The following is a 17,028-nucleotide window of genomic DNA, read 5'->3' as shown; positions in this document are numbered from 1 at the left end:
ATGGTTGTCTAAGTGGCAATAGTTTACTTCAAATCAAATACAAAAATGAGAAATTGAATATTTTGTCATTTATTGTAGAGAGACTGAATAAATTATGCTCAGATTTTAAAAGAAAAAATAAAATCCATGCTCTAATTGGTAGTACCTCTATGCTGCCCATATGAGAAAGATGGAAGGGAACCATGAAATCAAAACCTGTGAAAATACCTGTGACAAAAATGGATCCAAAATTGGTTTAGGCTTATTTTTCATTTTAAACCACACTCTTGTTGCCATAGATTCACACACAGGGAGTTTTTCCCCTTAGCACCAAGCCCAATATATCAGAATCTCTATAGTGATCACTAAAACACAGAAGTTGTTTTCCCAGTAATGGCTATACTGGAATATAGGAGGATGAGTCTATGAAATATTAGTAAAGGAAGAAGCTTAAAAAAAAATCTAACTTCCGAATAGTACAAGTGATACAGAGCAAGGGTGGACAATATAGGCAGGGTTCATAGCAGCAGCCATAACTTAAGCTTTGCTGCCATTAGTGTTTATGTTGTATATGAAAAGGTTTATCAACATGCTGATGAGCTGGCAAAATGTGCAAGCATCCAATTTATTCCTCCTTTTAGCAGGTATGGGAGATCACAACCACAAACACAGGTTTCAGGAGAGACTATTTTAAAATAGAGAACGTTATTTCGACAAGCGGAGAATGGCAACAAAAGATTTTTTTATTCATTGGTATAATTGGTGAATGTATTATACTGTCAACATTTAGCTACTATGATCAACTTAAGTAATCAAAGCTGTTCTGAAGGTTTTATTGTTTTATATTATTTGAAAAGAATTTATTATACTAACTTTTACATTAATGTAAATGAAACTAATAAGTTGAAACTCAAATTTATGTAAAAACAGAAACATAATACTTTTTAACCTTAGAGTGCCAATTCTGCAGGCCATACATTCCCATATTTGTTGAGCTTTATGATTTAGTGTGGTACCTGTGCTATACGTGCTACCCATGTCCATAACGACACCGTGGTAATGGCTTTGCTGACTGGGATATGCTGCCAGCAGTCCTCAATCCTTGTCTCACCTAAAGCCACTCTAGAAAGTGGCCATGACTGGCTCCCTCACTTTGCAGACAAGTTTTAGTACCTTAATGAGACCTACCTAATCATGTGCTTTATTATTCTGTTTGGCCCAGTCAGGCATAAAAAAAAGCCACACCAAACCAGAGATATGGCAGTGCAAGCTTTTACAGAACTATTTTAGATGCTGTTGGGGATCTGGAAGACAGTTGTAGCACTCTTGGCAACTCCACATTGAAAAAATACACAGTATTCTCATTTATATATGTATACATACATATATATTCTTCTTAGAGAATACACTCATTTGACAAGAACAGAGAAATTGTAACAGAAAAATCAACAGGTTTCCATGCTCTTGGTCTGCCAGAAAAGACAGTCTATGAACACCAAAGGAATTAGACAAGTACACAGTGCTAGACTGCAGAAGAGACATATGGATTTCATAGCAACTTCAAAATCATAATATAGAATATTATATATATTATATATTGAATAGTGATATTCTATTTAAATGTGTTTGGTTTTATATTGTTTTTACTAAGTTATAATGCTTGCTTGAAGGAGTTTCTGTCTTGCTTCTTCTTGGACTAATGAAGACATACACCACCCTCAAAGGATCTAGCAAAATAAGGTCTCCCTATTATTAATTAAATATTAATATACATATTAATACGTATTAATTTCAGAAAGATGGGGAAATCAACACTTAGAATGTTGAAGACAAGGACATTATTTACACTATCATTTTGATGCCAGTCAAACCAGTGGCATCTGTATCACTATTGATGAGAACAAGCATCTGTGCAAGTTCAAGGCTCCCTAGAAGAGTACATATGCAGCCTTATATTTAAATTTGTGTGGGGCACAGCTAATGGGACAAAAATGCATGGCTCAGCAAATGCAGTCACATAACAGATTGAGGACATAACATGCCCTCAATGACAAAGAACAAAGTACAAAAACAACTAAGGGTTTGACTGATTACTATCACTGTTTTGCTTCATTCTCTGCTTTGTGTCAGGATATCGAAGTTGAAGAGAAAAATACGCATTTTAAGATATTGCTGATTTTTAATTGCTAAAACTTGCTATTCCATCGCTATTGAATTGTAATAATGATCAGGGCATAGAGCATTACTTGAAGAATTAATGACCACCTGAGGTTAACAGCCCACAGCTAAGCCTAGAGCCTTCAGCTTTCTCAGAGTCATTAGTCCCCAGAAATCATCCTGCACCTTTATCATTACTTCTAATTTAAAAAGTGAATTCTCTCTGTTTAATTTTCTTTTCTCAAAGTGAAAGTACTTAATTAGACTTTGTCATTAAATCACATCTGCATTGATTACCTAGGAAAAATACCAACAGGAAAATTAAATTTGCCCATTTAATCACTAAATCCTGATTAAATATTTGTTATAAACATTTCATTTCAATTAAGGCTGCATAATAAAATCACATTCAGCAAAGAACAGTATACAATTAAAAGATGTAACATGTCCTGGCACATTGCTTTTATTTTCTTCTCTCTTTACTCCTTGCTGAACAATGTTAAATTTGTGAGAAACTTCACAATTTTGATTCTCTTTCATTGGACTTTTCATACGTAACAGTAGCTATGGAAATACACAAATATTTCAATGAACTGATAGTGGTATACAGATTTAAATAACAGTGATGAAGACATTATTAAAAGAACCATGTTATAGAACTACTTTCTTCTAAAAAAGTAAAATAAAGAATTAAAGAAAATGTTTAGATAAGATTTTGGATATTGATCCAAATTCTCTTACCGTAGAAGCTTGCAGTCATCTCAAAAAGGTACGTGTTTGTCTATGACACTGTTCTCTGTTCTAATCCCATAGGATAAATTTACACAACAAGAAGTGTACAGTACTATGATTAAATTAGTCTTTGGTGAGGTCCATTAGCAGCCATAGAGAGGATGCTATACCTTAGAGCAACGTGTGTTGCAACGCCAGGTTCTGAATTACAGTGAAACTGATTGATTGAAACAGTGATTTTACAATGAACTTAACTGGGAAGTCCAAAGCTCATGTACACTGATCTTAGTCAATTTAGTTCTCTCTGCTACTGAGAAATACATGCTACACTGACACACTGACATATCAACCACGGGCTGACCTTCAAAATTTTGAATAAACACTCCATTTTTTCCCAGCTACCTTTTTGCTTGTAGCTGGGTGCTTGTGCTAACATTTACAGGTGTGCACAACCTACCCCTGCAACACACAAAATTGGAAATTTGAGTCTGAAAATCCCACTATGACCCGCCAAAGTGCTGTAGGTCAACAATGGCTATAATTCATGAGTAAGAAATCTAAATTTCAGAGAGAGAGGAAGACAATTTATTACAGCTGTATGAAAGTGAGGAATTCTGGGGAAAAAAAAGGCTACAAAATTGTAAGCCCTTTTGCTTAAAATGTCACCCCACTACTTTAAAGTACCAACCCCTACTTTTCAGGAAACAAACAAATAAACAAAACCAAAGAGTATTATGGCAGAAAGAAAAGGGAGAAGGAGAGAGAGCAATAGAGAATGTGTGAGAGAGGAAGAGAGTGCAAGAGAGATGCATAAATGATTCTGACCTGATGAGGAGTGTTTATAAAAGACTATGGTATAAATCATACCCATTGAAAGTAGAAGCAAAACCACTCTGAAATAATTGTAATCCCACAAGTAATTATTAACAGTCAATAGAATGAGTGTGAATGTTTACAGACAGGGAAAACTGACTAATCAAGGAAGAAAAGAGAACTCTGCTCTGTCCACACATTTATAACATACTTTTTAGATATTTATATCAGGTTCAGGGAAAAAAAAAATAGTTTATGAAAACACTTTTTTTTTTCAAAAAACATCTAAATTATAAATATAGTCTAGAATTCTATCTCTTATGAGGTCACATAATCCTGTCAGTTGAAAAATTATTATGAATATGATCACATGAACAAAATACTGTAAGGCAAAGTAGACTGCATGAATCTAAGGAGCATCAGGTGCCCTACCGCTACTCCACAAATTTTCCCACAAGAAGCACCTTACACATCAATGACTCTGGGGAAACAGCACCTCCCAACTCTGTACTTACTTCGCATAAAAGCATCCTGGTAGGTAGTAGATGAAGCTCACATCCAGCTTCTTTTGTTCACATATTGATACAAGTAACCAACAAATACATACAGTTCTTTCTTCCCTCCTTCTCCCAGGCCAAATAATACTTCAAATAAATTTTAATTCCTATATTTCAGCCTGGAAGAATTCTGGCATTCTTGTCTTTGTGCAACATGAAAAATTTTGTAGCAGTAGTAGAAATTAAGGTATTAAACAGTATCACTGTAGTAGGAGTGAGCAATAATAATATCCATTGCACAGGAAGTCTTTCTAATGATCTTTGTTTAAAAGTAGCTCTCAAAGCGTTAGCTAAAAATTCTAGCACCACAGCCAATTCCTTTCCTCCTCTCTGTTTTTTTTTTTGCTCCAAATCCCCTTCATTGGTTGAGAAGCTCCAGGGTGAAAAGTATCTGTAACAGGGCTATACACAGTGTAGCCGTAAGAGTTCCAGGTAGAGCACTCGCACCTGCTTAAATGGCTCTCAGGCTCCCAGAGTTGTCATGGGCCCCCATTTCAGCAGCTTCACAGTCAGCAAACATATTGCCAAGTACACCAGTGTCCTGCTCCCACCTCTAGTTCAGGTGCCACCTCCCAAGTAAGATTTGAGCTGAAGAAGCCTGAGGCAGTGCCCTGGTAGTGTGCACCAGCAGCACAGGCAGGCTGGAGTGCAGGGGCTGCCCATTCAGTCCCGCTCTCACCCCTGGTGTGGTCTTGATAATTCCCTCATGCTCTTGTGGGGATGGCTCACTGCCCAGAGCCCTGACAGAGGGAGGCCCAGCACAGCCAGGCACAACACTTGCACAGTGAATGCTGCAACTCCTAGACTTTAAGAACAGAAAGAGAAGGAACTTAAGATACAATAACAGTACATTATTTTGCACAAAAACCTGGAACTGACCCTAATGGTGTAACAGTGTTGGTTCTAATCAGCCAAGAGTTAAATATGTTTTGCTTGGAACACAAATTATCTGGAGCTCCTATTCATTGCTCATTTCATGTGTTCCCTGTTACTATACACAAAGAAACAGCAAAGGGTATTAAAAGTCTAATTTAATTCATTTAAACCCTAGTTTGTCCCTGTCCATGGCAGGGGGGTTGGAATTAAATGACCTTTAAGGTCCCTTTCAACCCAAACCATTCTATTCTGTGATTCTCTCCACCAAGATACACTGCCAATATTTCCCCAGGTCTTCTCCGCCCCCCATAACAATCTCCTCCAACTCCCATCTCTTCAGCTACTGGCCTAAGCAGCCAGGTTTGTGCACTGAACCTGCAAGAAAGTTTCCTTATCTCTACATAGAAAATGACCTATGATGTTCTTTTGTATTTTAATTATTTTCAAAGTTTCATATATTCCTGAGATTCCATTCAAAATATTTGACTGTAAACTCTTAAACTGGTATAATTGGAGTGTGCAAATATTCAGAAAAATTGGTCAGTATACAAGCATAATTGAAAATATCAATATATATTTAAAGATTTCTTCTTCTCCTTGTCTCACTTCAGCGACTCTAATATGGAAGCAGATGGATCAGCATAAAACCAACCACATGTGATCCTAAAATATACCTAAAAAATTTCAGGTTTTCTGAATGTTTTATTGCTCCTTCCAAGTCTTTTTTCCTAAAGCTTGCTGCTTGCTTTTTCAGTGGCTATATATAGACTTCGGAAACATACAAAAGACCTCACCTTTTTAGCACCTTCTCTTTAATCACAATAATAATGTGAATCACTCCAGTAAAAAGGCTGACATATGTACTCACTACCATGCTTACACTATCAAATCAAGGATCTCAGAATTATTCAAGCAGGAATGTTCTGAAAGAAATGATATGCATTCTACGTGGTGTCAGTAAGTTAAACACAAAAAATGTTTCAGCTAGGACCTCCTGAATGGTGTTGGTGAAGTAAAAGGAAGGTTACCTCCAGATATAGCTGGCTATTTAGTTAGTTAGTTATTCATTTAAAGCTTCTTGCAGCTGCCAGATGGTGTTGAACAGAAAAAACTGCTACACAGAATAGCTGAATTTTTACCAGGTAAGTGTGACATTACACACAGCATTTTTATCCATTTAGATGCCTTAGGGGAATGATATAGGAATATTTGATTAAAAAAAAAAAAAAAAGGCAATATTCAGCATGTTGTGTTGTCTTTCACACACAAAATTATAAATTACACAGATAAAAACATCTTTCTCTGAAAAAATCCCCATCTGATCTAAGCAACAGAACCTACTAGAAAAAAAAAAAAAAAAAAAAAAAAAAAAAAAAAAAAAAAAAAAAAAAAAAACCTTTACACAGCCTGCCATCATTTTAAATAAAGCAAAGCCTATTGCATGGGTTGTAAGTATTTAATAAGAATAATAAAAAACAACACCTCTTTCTACTCTTAAAGGAATAAAATAATTTGATAGACTGGATCGTGGATTCCAGTTTCATTTTGCATTAACACTTAAAGAATACAATTCAGCGGACCTCACATGACAAAACATTCAAGTCTTCGGTTTTGTTCATCTTTTAAATAAAGGAATATTAAAATTACAGGAGTCATTTTTAGATGCAGTAGGAGGAATGAAATTCACCAAGGCTAAACAAAACTCCAAACCTCAGAATCTTACTCTTGAAGAGAGAATGGGGGAAACTTTCATGGCCACATATGGTCTCATCTGAAAGAGCACTTCCCACACTAAGCTTCCCACTAGTACTTTATGAAACACTGGTTCAAAGCTGATTCAAAAGAAGGGTGACCTAGTGAGTCACCAGTATCATTTAAGGAAACATGAGAAATACCTTCAAGACCTCTTGCCCTACTATTTTATCTGAACCTATTTATAAGTGCCCTGTCTGAGATTGCTTGTATTTATTCAAACATTTTAATTGTTTTTTTTGCTTGTTTTTGTTTTTGTCTTCTGAATATTTTCTGAATGGAAAGCATACTTTCTATGCTTATTATGAAAGCAAATGAGAACCCTTGTTTTCCAGTACTTTGTAAATGCAACTATAGTGATAATTTCTACACTTATCTTCTGAAATGCTGAAATTCTATCTCTGTAAATAAAAAATACCATATCCTGTTTATACATTAGCAACACAGGCAATATTCACTTCAAACAGAGCAGTTTACTTTCTTGTTAAAATTAAGTTTACTAACCTATGTGTACTTTTAGTACAGAACCAAGGCAGAGTGAAGTTCTTGCAACTTAGCGCGATTAGCCATTTGTGAAGGATATACACATTTTTAAACTTCATCATTAAAGAGTTACTCTCTAAATAGATGAGGACTTGTGCATGTTTAAAATGAAATTTACACATTAAACATTTCAAGATGATCTTTCATTTCTTTAAGAAATTAATTCAGTGCTAATGAAGGGTGAAAGACTGACTGAATCATTCATTAATTTCACCTTTCCCTCTTGATAAGATCAGCTGAGCTACTACTTCTCACTTGGAAGAATATGTCAGGGGAACAAATCATTTTATAATAACTCAGTGAAATGTACAATCATAGTAGTATTTACAAAATGCATTAGCTAGAATTGTACTGAATCACCTTCAGGTTATTAGAATAACTAATTAATGAACCTTTCTAATGCGATGTCGGCATTACCTGCAAATATTTCAGAGATTCAAGTTTAAAACTATTTTAACAATTATAACTTCTAAAATTGACCACAATAGATTCTGCTTTTCAAGAAGAAATACACGAGCTACTAGTAGGCCTAATCTGCTGAAAAACAAACAAACAAACAAAAAATGCATATGCAAATGAGCTCCTTGTACATGGTTTTGGAAAAAGAAATAAACAAACCAACCAACCCTCAGACTAACCTGATGATCATTAAATAACAGCTTGCCAGAAAAGAATGGGAGGAAGGATTTGGGCAAGAAGTCCTGTTCGAGGTGTCCTCGTTTACATAACATCTTTGGATGCAATTCCAGACTATCTTTGTTTTCGGTTTTGCGTGTTTGTTTGTTTATTATTATTTTGTTTTATGCTATAGAGTCTGGTTTCTACTAGCAGCATATCAAAAGTCTTTTTAGAGAATAAATATATCAGTTAAAAGATTCAGCTGCTTTTCCCAGAACAGACCGCTTCCTTGAATGTTTGTGTCAAAAGACAGAATCAGGACTAGATTTTTGTTTTCTACTGAACCTTGGCAGACCACGCTGGAAGGCAGTTTTATTACATGTTTTACTAGCAACTGAGTTCCCAGTAGCACAGTACTGTCAGGAACACTATTATTTGTTCAGATAATTCAGTGTGCACCACTACAAGGTAAAAAGTCCTTACAAATCAATGTAATCTCATGTTAAAGCAAAAACAATCAGAACCCAAAACAAGGAATCAAGTAATAGTTATAACTCTCCTGCTAAACTGTATACCAATTTTGCAGATAACCTTTTGTCATCTTACACAAATACAAAATTCCAAATATATATTTTCAAATATTCAAATTATGTATCAGGATAGTGTTTACAAAGCTACCACACAAGCCTGGGGAAAAAAGTAAAGGAAACCAATGGAGGAGGTTATGCTTGAACATGTTTATGTTTTTCAGTCCCATTGTCCAAATCTTGACAAAAACTAGGAAAAACTTTATTTGACTGACTTACTCTAATGGAATCCAAGAGTTCCAAAGATAAGTAAACTGTCACTTTTAGTAGCCCAGTAATCTAAGATTTATACCTAAGAGTAGACAATATTCTACATTTTATACTCAAGTCTAAGAAAGATGAACAGACACCAGACAAATATGTTTTTGTAGATCAACATAAAGCAATGTTCCACAAAGAAGTATTTGTACAATGGCAGATAGTTCTGTACAAATAACAGCCTATAGCTCGTGTACGTTCCTTACATGTAATTATTACTGTAAAAGGCAATACAATTAAAAGTCTTCTTCATATCTGTAGCATTTCACAGGCATTTTTTATCTGTGGTAATAGCCTACACATTTACCTAATGCTATTCTGGCAAGAACACATCAGAAATATATTATTTTCAAAAACATTCTATTCAGGTGGTTTTTTTTTCATTATTAAATGACATGTTTTGCTTTGATTTTTGACAGTTTTTCTCTTAACTACTGTTTTGCCTTCAGGTAATAAATATAAATGCAAACATCTATTCAAAAAAATTGCACAGGAAGCAACAACACATATTAGACTATTGTTTATAACCACGGGAAATGAAGTCTTGTCATGTTCTTTAAATAAAATATCAATATCTTGTTTTCATCTAATAGTACCATTACATCAAATATGAGGGCCAGAAAGGCATGTATATCTACAACAACATAAGGAATTGAATTTTAGTTGTTATAATAAGCGTTGGAACACTCTTTTTGCTAATATTGGCTGCAAAGAAGACAATTTGAAAGAATGGCACCCTACCTCATTTTATGATAGAGACAAAAGTTTATTGGAAGATTTTATCAGAAGTCTAAAGGCACTCTGATTTATGTAGAACATTCATGCAGCTAGCTGTAGTTTATTCTAAGTGGAAATATTTTTGTAGTATGAAGCTAAGATTAAAAAGCCACTCAGAAGAACTGCCAAATAGGAACATGAGATATTACAGTCATTTGGTCGGAATAACCTTCTTAATTTACTCTCTGTAGAATCAGAAAAGAAATATAAAGGAGCCAATAATGGAAAAAGACAAAGAGATTCTCCAAGAAGACCTAGGATAAGACCAAGTTAACCTAGATGAAGAATTTTGTAATTTTTATTATTAAAAACTGAAATTCATTGCCATAATTAAAATGTTCCATTAGATTACTAGAAATTGCCACAAGAAAAATTAAAAAAAAAAAAAAAGATTAAATATCTATAGTCACAAGTGAGATTCCACATACTTTTATTGTATACAGAAAAAAAAGGCATGCTATTTTTAAACTATCCTGTTAAACTGTGTTAATAATATTATGATTACTTATGGTCTACTTATGGAGATCATTTAGAATATCTACACATTCACTAAATGTAAAATAGGTCAAAATAGCTCATTTTTATTTACCACCAAAGGGCTTGTTCCAATCCTTAGACTGGTTCTGGATTGCTATTTCTTCTTTAGGAGCTTAATGAAAGGTTGGGGGGTTGGGAAAAATTAACCCTATTAATCTCAATACTTTAAGATCAGCAATTGTTCAAATGCTCCACTCTTAGGATTTAAGTGAAGAAAAAGCCATCTCAGTTTACTTCCTGCTGGTGCGTACATAAACAACATTTATCACACTAAACACTAACTTGCCCACATACTCAGCTGGCTATCTCAGTCCATCTTCAGCTTTAGATTCTTAGGGAAAAATTCTTTCATACTCTTATTTCATCGAAATAAGATTTATTCTTCTCTCAGACTTTTTTTTTCCTAACATATTTACATGTCTTGCTTGTTTTTTCTCTGGTGTGTTTTTGTAAATTTTTGAGTTATTTGCACCCGTCTAGCATGTTAAGGGAGGAAAATGAAAACTAAATGTATGAAAGCAACTACAGATGAATAAAACAGTAAGAGTTATTGGTTTTACCTGATTCTGGATTGACTGAAGTATGCCACTTCCATGCAGACTTATATTGATGACAAGGGACATGAGTTTGCATTGAGCAGAGGGCCAGTGGTGGCTTTGCACAGCTTTAAGTGAAGTTAATGGAAATTGCTGGGTACTCAACTCTTCAGGGGGGAAAAGAAATTTGTTGGCTGCCTAGATATGGATTTAAGAGCCTAACTTTGGCATTTATTTTATTTTTTTAGTATCTGACTTAGTGCGTCTGTCCATAATGTTCAGTACCATGTATACTGAATTATGTTTTCTTCCTTTCTCCCCATCTTTCACAACAACGTGTTTTTGTCACGGGAGCTCCAAGCAGAATGTTAAGATATGAAATGCTTCCTTGAGCACTGTGTGAGAGATTCCTACGACAGCACTTTAACCTGTTATTTCATAATTTCGGTTCTCATGGCAATTGTGCAGCCACTGAGCATGTCACCTCCACTGGCACACTCCCAATGTCTATAGCTCTGTCTACCCTTGTGACTTTAAAACTTCATTCAAATGCAAAGTATATTTAGTATATTTTTCAGTGCTGTTCAGCTAGAGCATTACACAGTGCCAGGTCCCAGTCCTCCAGCTTTACCTTAAGGTAAGTTAACTGCAGCTCAGGCAGGATCAATTTACTGGAAAAACAACCTATGGGAGCCAGCAATCCTATTGCTCCAATCAGTATCAAATTTACATACAATGTTTTTTCACTATGCCTTGGAGCTAAACTTTCCCAAAATGGAAATGGAAGCCTGGATTTATTTATTTATTTATTTCTGTTATGATACAGCAAGATTTCCTTTCTTTTCTCCTTTTTTTTTTTTTCTTCTTCTTTCCCCAGTGAGACAGCCAGTTTGGTTCAGCCTTCTAGTACGCTTGAACTTACAATGAGTTGCAGAATCCCTCTCATCAACATTTGTCTGGCAATGCAGCCACAACAGGCTATCTCAGGACAGCCAATACACAGAAAGGTCCTTTCTTTCCCCACTCACATTGAGCCTGCTAAGGAGCTCTGCACCTTAACAAATCTGTCAACATTTAAAATTTTGGGGAATAAATCCACAAATTATAAGGAAATCATAAGTATACTCCAAAAATACAGTCATATTGTAAAGATCATTATCCCGTTAACTAATAGGAAGGAAGGAAGGAAGGAAGGGAGGGAGGGAGGGAGGGACGGAGGAAGGATTACTAGAAAGGAAGTAATGCTGTCATCATTAAGCAGTACCTCCAAAGGAGCTCCTGAGAACAGCACCGTAAGTAATGTTTTTGTGGCAATCTGCCAGCAGGCAGATGATAGACATGTGTTTTCCTATCCAGCAATAAATTCTGTTCCACAAGTAAGATCTTTTATCAAAGCCATCTCCTAACCATCTACATGGACAACATGGTAGGAAGAAGGATGTAATTCTACTGCTGTCTCAAAGAAAGCTTCTTATTTTTGTTATTGTACTGTTCTTATTCTTGACTCAGTCCTGACAGGTAAGAGAGAGCTGCAGTTCATTTTCCTACCAGTGATCCTTTGTTTGGATACAATGTGATCCAGCCCTATACATAAACCTCCTGCAATGAAATTAACCCATTTCTGAGGATGCATGGTTATGGATATGAATGAAATGTTAGCAATTTCAAGGGAAATAAACAATAAAAGTATTTGGCCAGTCATCTGAAATACTGAAGTCTATAGCCTCAAAAATAGTTAGGACCCTAACAACCACCCAATTAAAGATAGGAAACTTTACTCCAGGTATATACCTATACTTCATTTTCAGTGCACTGAGGATCAGCTTCACAGAGTGCCCTGGACCTCACATAAACAGAAGGATTCTTCAGCTTTCCCAAAGCAGGCTGCTGCCATTATTCTAACTGTAATCCTGTCTACAATACAAGAAAATTGCAAAGAGGGTAAAGTACAGAAATAATTTGGCCATACCATTTCATTGTTCCATTCTTGATTTTAGTGCAATTCATAGTGCAAACACTTTTCATTCATATAAAAGCTGTATTGAAATGACTCTGCATGTCTCCTGAAAACTATGCCTAGTCTTTGAAATTGAGAGATTCCAGTCTAATAAAAGTTTGCATATCACAATAGTAAGCTGAACAAATTATGTTATTAGTTGGCGAAAAGTATACATCACCTGATAGATGTGCATGCCTGCTTTGTAGGCACAAGTCACAGGTAGGATTAGCTTTAAGTATTTCAGGTTTCCTGAGAGAAATGGAAAGAAAGCTCTGGTAATGGAGCCGAGGTATAGCAATGATCTATGTAACACAGAAGACATTGCACAGTTATAAGAAGCCAATATTACAACAGTCATCTTGAATTCTAGCACGGACAAGAAAACTGCAGACATAACAAAATATTAGTATTAACTTGCAGAAGCAGAAAACCTGAACTTGGAATTAGTGAAAATTATTTCTCCCTTCACTTTCTTATTTTAGCATTGCCCATGGTATGTTTAATCCCAATATGAAAATAAACAGATACCAGAAGAAGAAAATGTGAAGAGATTTACAGCATAGCTGCCTACATGTTCGTATCTGAACAACATTGGATAGTACTGGAACACCGTAACAGAGTACTAATGTCAGGTATGTGAGATTATTGAAAATTTGTTATGACAGCAAACCTTGTGGTCCATACAGTCCCCAGATGATGACAAATCAACTACGATCAAGATGGATTGGTGACCACAATTGATAACCCACAGGAGATCATTGTTCACTCTTGGCAGGACAGTCTCTGTGCTGTGAACTAACACTGAGCCAGATGGGAGCTGATCCAAAAAACTGCCATCCCGGAAAATAAAGAGCTGCTAGCTTCTCAGCAACATCCCTTTGTGAGCACACATGAGATATTAACTGCTATTGACATGAGTGATGGGACTGGGGAGGGTCCTTCCAGAAGTTGGGTTGAACACTGCTGATATGGGGCAACTCAACTCCCCCCTTGCCAAAAGAGGCTCTCACCCATTGGCCAAGGCAGTCAGGGTCCCTGCACCCTGTGCAGCTCTTGCTATGCCTGATTCCTCCTCAGCCTTGCTTGCTTCCAAAGATGGTGATGGGTATTGCAAAAGCAAGCAAAATTAGTCTTTTAAACCAGTAACAAGCACTGGCAACTGAAGCCAAGAAACTGCGCATCAGCTGACAGAGCCTTGAGAGGAGAGACTACACTCTTTCACATGAAAACCATTTCTAGACTTCTCAGAACAGAAGTATTTTATTTCCGAAAGGGGCAAGATACTAAAGAAAGTTTATCAAAGAAAGGATAAAGGTAAACTTTTAAAAATAATTACATATCTAAACATACAAATGGATTAAAAATAGGTTTTGCACAGAAGTTATTAGAGTGGTTTTGAAAATTCCAATAGATGTCTTCAAGCATTTTTACATCTGGCCCCAAATACTTATCTAAGGCCACGATGAGAACGTGACATTAACTAAACTCTGCTCCAACATCAGCCTCATATGCTGGATGGGCAACGATTCTTCCTGAGCATACGACTAGCAGAAACCATTCTACCTTTAAGGACAACATACCACATTTCTGTACATTATTTTACATAGTCAGATGGGAATTAAAAATTATGGCCAAATTAGGCCAGAGAAACCAGAACATCATGCACAAAAATGTTTATCAACTTCAACATCTGTCAGCATGACAAATCGTATATGATTAATTTATTTTTAGGGGTCTATATCCTCCTGAAAAACTGCACAGCTTGTCTGCTTCAGCATATTAAGGCCTCAGGGAGGTAAAATGCAATAGTCATCCTTTACAATCGAAGTGGGTTTAACAAGATTGTTAAGGGAATTTTCTCAACATCCCCTCAAATAGCTGTATGAGCAACTGGTCAGCTAGTGAGCCATGTTCACATTTTTACAGTTGCTGCCCCAATCATCACTGTCCTACCAAACCTACGCACTTAATGCTTGACGTGAGGCACACGAACAGATTACATGGATTCGACCTGGTCTTGTAAACCTTTGTACTCATCTTTGTATTATCTGATTTCACTGAGGTAAAAGTAAGATCAAAATGGGATTTTTATTTTTTTTCCCTTTTAGGAGCAGCAAAAAGAACTAGAGAAAAAGAAATACAATATAGAGCTTTAAAATACTAGCTTCATATTTCACTTGATTGGCTACTGGTGCAGAAACATGATGCAGTATCAACATAAAAAACAGCAACAGGCCAATTTCTCCTTGAAGCAGAATCCAGTCTGGGATTTTAAGTCAAGGAGGCCTGCAGAATATGAAGAGGAAAGAATACGTCAGGTTTGTTTTCTGATATGACATCCCTCCCTGGCTTATTCTCATTGCCATTTTGAAAAGAAATTTCTTCCCCCTGTCCCTGCATAGAAGCTGATATTCTCAGGAAGAAAGTTCAGAATAGATGGAGTGTTAAAAGATAAAGGTATTATGTGAGCACAATAGGAGAGCCAAATTTAATCATAAAATTGAAGTGTTACAAAAAAACAGACAGAAGATGAAATTAGACAGTTACCTAACAATAAAGATAATAATGAAGCTGTACAAATGCCTACTGCTGCACCAAGCAGCTATCATCATTTCTGGAACATTTTTAACTGGCATTCTGCAAATGTTAAAGATTATGGTTAGACAGAGACAGGTCAGTGCTTGCCCACCTGAAATTTGCACTGTCTGCCATATGCTGTTGCAGTGAAATTGCAATGCTATATCAACTTCACCCTACTAACAGTGAATTAGAGGCATTTGCTATGTCTGCTAGTGCCACCTACAGTGGACTGATCACAGCTATTGTTTTACTGATTCTCCCTTTATGAAACAGCAGTGATTTGAACAACCAAGATTGGCCACCTGAAATGCATCAAAAATGTATTTCAATCAGAAAAAAAAAAAGCTCCTTCATTATACAGACAAATTGGCACAGCAAATGAAAACAGAAGGAGAAAGACCAATAAATCGTCAGAGATTAGTCTAGTAAGCATAACGCAGGCTAGATCATCTGACTTTTACTAACAGATATGCAGACAAAAAATAGATTATTCAGCTTGTAGAGAGAGAGAGGTGGATAAGATGAAAATATTTCTGTGACTTTGAAATGAGACTTTTTATTTCACTGTATCTTCTTTACTCTATTTCCAATACAATAAGAGCATAGTTTTTGATATTTTGTGTTAGCCCTTTCTACATGTGTTTGATAGAAGAAAAATAGCATAATCAACTGAAAAATACAAAGGGGAAATTCAGCAGTGAGAGTACCAAACAGATGTATATTTGGCAACAAAGACAACAATGGGGGATCTGGGGACAACCCATACCTTTGTCATAGAGTTATTTATACAGTCTCTGAGCATGCTTAAACAGCTCCCCAGAGAGCAGCGCACAGTCTTAGACTAGAATGTCCAAATCAAATGTATGGCAAAATTCCAGTTCCTGTGCCCAATACAGACCATCTCTATTACAGCATATGTCTCGCAGAACTAACGAGCTAACCCGTGTCAGTGTTATAAGACTCAGTGATAATTTAAGGCTCTTTGAACTACTCTCAGTGGAAAGGTGAAGAGTATACTGTCTACTTTATTAGCTTAGGTCTATTCATGTGCTTTTTCCCATTTGTAAAGTGAGATGGCATTTCTTGTTTTCCATCTTTGCTTAGGTTTTCTGTTTAGCCTGCTTAGGCTCTGAAGCACAAATAACACCTTTTTGGAAGAATGTTTTGTCCAGTACCTATGCAGCTGGTTCGGTTTTATCCTAGCTGGTTCAGCTGGGGCTTTGAAAACACAACTTGTGAAAAAAAAAATCAAGAGAAAAGAACAGCATAGATTTTTAAATGATTTTTTAGCAAGTGAAAATTTTAAAGGTGGGTGGAGGTGGTTCCCTTTGCTTAGGTATGCTAGCAAGCTGCCCTCATTTCAAGTTATGATATTCATACATATATCACAGAGCTATCAGCTAGCAAAAGCTGGGTTTGGGGGCATTAAAGCATGATCACAAAGAGTTTGGAAAGCCGGGGAGTAAAGGTAAATTTTATCCATGTAGTGTAATCCCAACACTGGGTGCTCACAGCCTTTATTCTCACCCTACAATATTGATGCTGTCCTTCCAAGAACTAATTCATCTTCATTTCTGAAACTGTAAAGTAAAGAGAGTTGGCACCTGTGAACAACTTCTCCAGTACCTCAAGGTGTTACAGTTCTCACTTTCCTGTGCCTCTGGTTGCTCCTCTTAATGTGAAAAACTACTTTGTTCTAAGGTCCTGAATTCAGGACAAAAATCATT

This window comes from Cygnus olor, chromosome 7 (genome assembly GCF_009769625.2).
Source record: "Cygnus olor isolate bCygOlo1 chromosome 7, bCygOlo1.pri.v2, whole genome shotgun sequence".
In the NCBI taxonomy this organism is placed as follows: domain Eukaryota; kingdom Metazoa; phylum Chordata; class Aves; order Anseriformes; family Anatidae; genus Cygnus; species Cygnus olor.
Note: the sequence above shows the minus strand (reverse complement) of the source record.